This window comes from Centroberyx gerrardi, chromosome 1 (genome assembly GCF_048128805.1).
Source record: "Centroberyx gerrardi isolate f3 chromosome 1, fCenGer3.hap1.cur.20231027, whole genome shotgun sequence".
In the NCBI taxonomy this organism is placed as follows: domain Eukaryota; kingdom Metazoa; phylum Chordata; class Actinopteri; order Beryciformes; family Berycidae; genus Centroberyx; species Centroberyx gerrardi.
Genome location: NC_135997.1, coordinates 38316947 through 38321157, shown reverse-complemented (window position 1 = coordinate 38321157; position 4211 = coordinate 38316947). Strand labels below are relative to the sequence as shown.

Here is a 4211-nt window from a genome sequence, read left to right as displayed (position 1 = left end):
GGCAGGGCAGCACAGCCAACCCTCTCCCAGTCCTGCATAGCAGACAGCCGTCTACTAGACAGGAGAAATTTTTAGTGGGTCCGTGGGTTTTGCAAACCCAGCCCGCATCAACCCCTCCACATCAGAGAGGAGGGGCACCAGAAACGGGGCTGGCTGTGCATCATCGAATCGTGATGGGGCAGGTGCCTGGCCTATCGTGGGGTCAACCTCCAATGCCTGGGCGATACAATAGAGAACATTAGGTTAATATAGTAAACAGTAGTTTATATAGTAAACAGTAGTTTATATAGCAAACACTAGTTTACATAGCGAACAGTAGGTTTATATAGCGAACAGTAGTTTATAAAGTGAACAGTAGGTTTATATGGCGAACAGTAGTTTATATAGTAAACAGTAGTTTATATAGTGAACAGTAGTTTATATAGCGAACAGTAGTTTATATAGCGAACAGTAGTTTATATAGCGTACAGTAGGTTTATATGGTGAACAGTAGTTTATATAGTAAACAGTAGTTTATATAGTGAACAGTAGTTTATATAGCGAACAGTAGTTTATATAGCGAACAGTAGTTTATATAGTGAACAGTAGTTTATATAGTAAACAGTAGTTTATATAGTGAACAGTAGTTTATATAGTGAACAGTAGTTTATATAGTGAACAGTAGTTTATATAGTAAACAGTAGTTTAGTGAACAGTAGTTTATATAGTAAACAGTAGTTTAGTGAAGAGTAGTTTATATAGTGAACAGTAGTTTATATAGTAAACAGTAGTTTAGTGAACAGTAGTTTATATAGTGAACAGTAGTTTATATAGTAAACAGTAGTTTATATAGTGAACAGTAGTTTATATAGTGAACAGTAGTTTATATAGTAAACAGTAGTTTAGTGAACAGTAGTTTATATAGTGAACAGTAGTTTATATAGTAAACAGTAGTTTATATAGTGAACAGTAGTTTATATAGTAAACAGTAGTTTAGTGAACAGTAGTTTATATAGTGAACAGTAGTTTATATAGTAAACAGTAGTTTAGTGAACAGTAGTTTATATAGTGAACAGTAGTTTATATAGTGAACAGTAGTTTATATAGTAAACAGTAGTTTAGTGAACAGTAGTTTATATAGTGAACAGTAGTTTATATAGTAAACAGTAGTTTAGTGAACAGTAGTTTATATAGTGAACAGTAGTTTATATAGTAAACAGTAGTTTAGTGAACAGTAGTTTATATAGTGAACAGTAGTTTATATAGTAAACAGTAGTTTAGTGAACAGTAGTTTATATAGTGAACAGTAGTTTATATAGTAAACAGTAGTTTAGTGAACAGTAGTTTATATAGTGAACAGTAGTTTATATATTGAACAGTCAGTACATAGGCTATGTCTGCAGCCTCCTCCATATGCTGTAATGTATTATACTCAGGCTATAGCCTAATATAAACGATGTGACTTCTTCAGTCAGACTCCAGCCTGAGTCTCCTGGTTGTAACTTTCCTTCACTGTCCAGTTCTGTTCTTCTGTTTCTGTTTCCTAATCTGCAGTGACTCAAGCTGCTGCTGCAGTCAGAGGCACAGAGAGGAAGCTGAGCCTGGCAGACTGTGTGCGTGTGTGTGTGCGTGTGCGTGTGTGTGTGTGCGTCCTTAACATCTTGCTGTGACACAGTGAGTCAGAGTTTGTCAGCAGGGTTGGGGGGGGGGGGGGGGGGGGGGGCTTAGAGGTGGTGAATCAGATTCAGGCCAACATGCACACATGCACGTATACCTGCCCCCTCCCACACACACACACACACACACACACACACACACACACACATGCACACTCTCTCTCTCACTCAAACACACACTCAGATCAGCCGATCCCATCACACCACCTCCTGATAACGCCTCTCACTCACACACCACACCCAGCTGAAGAATGGAAGCCAAACATTTGTCTAAGGAGCCGACAGAAAGGGAATTACCTTCTGAATGAATCAGTTTGCTGGGGCTGCTGGGGCAGGATTAGGATCAGGAGTTAATCAATAACTTCACCCAATCCTCCTGATCAGTTAGACAGACAGGATTACTGCTGCACACAGTAACTGTGAGGTGATGACATCATCATCTGATTAGGAGATACCGCTGAGAAATGGAGCTTACATACACACAAATACAGACACATAGAGATACATAGAGATGAATAGAGATACACAGATACATAGAGACAAAGAGATACATACAGATACATACAGATACATAGAGACACATAGAGATACATAGAGATACATAGAGACAAAGAGATACATACAGATACAGATACAGACAGATACATAGAGACACATAGAGATACATAGAGATGAATAGAGATACACAGATACATAGAGACAAAGAGATACATACAGACACATAGAGATACATAGAGATACATAGAGACAAAGAGATACATACAGATACAGATACAGACAGATACATAGAGATGATACATAGAGATGAACAGAGATACATAGAGTGTAGAATGTGAATATGTATGTTTGTGAATAGAGATACATAGTAGACAGATAGAGATACATAGATGAATAGAGAAACAGAGAAATGTAGACACATAGAGACACATAGAGATATGTAGAATTGAATAGAGATACAGACAATATATACATAGAGATACACAGAAATACGTTTTTGTGATTTCCAGTGAAGTGGATTATGTTGGTAATCAGTTAATCCTCTGCATCAGCCTATAGACTGCTGTTGTAAGATGCACATATGGTCATTATTTACTGAACATTATTACCCAGCATCCTCTGCTGTCCGCTGAGTCATGTGTTTAATTGTGTTTAATTAATTATTATTATTGGGCTGAGGTGTTTACACTGCATTGAAGAGATTATGTTATTGGTAAAGTGTATTAAATAACTCTATATTTATATGTGTATATATAGTATGTGTAGCTGGTGCCAGTCTAGCTGTGTGTATGGAAACTAGCAGAGGAAGTTTAAGTTGTAGACTTTATTGTCTCTAAAGGGGAATTTGTATAGAAGAAAGGCAAACAACAGAAAACATTACTCACAATAAATAATAAAATACATGCGGACGGACCAGGGGGGGGCTGGTCCGTCCGCACGTAGCGCACGAGTGTGCGTGCTGCTCTGCACACACACACACACACAGAGAGAGAGAGAGAGAGAGAGAGAGAGAGAGAGAGAGAGAGAGAGAGAGAGAGAGGTAGACTTGGTTATGTAATCGTTATTGGAAGCTCCCGCCCACACAGGCTGCTGCTCTTTGTTATGATGTTTTACTGTGCAGATATACTACAGTACTATATACACTGTTATATTATACCGTATATATTATTATACTACACTATAGCCTACCATATACACTGTAATACTACACTATAATACTACATGCACTGTTAAACGACATACACTGTTATACTACATACAGTGTTACAGTAGATGCAGTATTACTGTACAGTATAAGACCTAACAGTGTGTATAATATAATATAATATTATATTATATAATATATGACAGTGTGTACAGTATAATATCTAGATAATATCTGACAGTATAATATTCTGTGCAGAAACTGTAAACAGCCGCTCTTGGTGGGTGTGTGTGTGTGGAAGGCTGAGCTGACCAATCAGCTGCCAGCTCTTTCCCACATGGTTCCCTTGTTTACTACGAGGCTGCAAACCACCGCAGAGGCTGCTGGGAAACCTGGAGCGGAGCTGAAGTCAGAACACATACAGTATATTACTGGAATACTGGAATATTACTGGAATACTGGAAGATGACTGTACTGCTGTGAGTCAGATACTTCATGTGTACCACAGAAATAAAAACGATCACAAAGTACTGCGAGGTGAGAGCAGACTGACTGCAGGACACTGCTGCCATGTTCCTGTACTGACACTGACATTATACTACTGTAGAGGTGCCAACACACCATGAAGTACCATAATATAATAATATAATATGAGGAATATTATAGTTATTATATCTGCTATAGAGTTACTGTGCTGCTTCGTCCTAAAGGGAAATGTCCTGTATAATGGATCTGGTTTGGAAACTCCCTTCCAGTTTTGCTGTAGATCCGGTCCCGGTCTTACCCTCCCCCCCCACCCCCCCCCCCCCACCCCCCCCCCCCACCCCACACACCCCCTCCCTCCTCCTCCTCCCTCCTCCTCCCTCCTGCAGGCTGTAACCGGTCTGCTGCTCTGTTTCTGCAGGGGGGGCGGG

At 39.3% G+C, this 4211-nt stretch overlaps 1 long non-coding RNA gene across 1 annotated transcript in view; it reads left to right on the top strand.

Annotated features, from left to right (window-relative positions):
• The first annotated feature begins 3802 nt into the window (after nucleotides 1-3802).
• Nucleotides 3803-4211, top strand: part of LOC144539477 (uncharacterized) — a 2824-nt gene continuing 2415 nt past the window's right edge. Inside the window, exon 1 of the long non-coding RNA XR_013504976.1 lies at nucleotides 3803-3834. This is a non-coding gene — a long non-coding RNA (uncharacterized LOC144539477). The remainder of the gene's footprint in view (nucleotides 3835-4211) is intronic.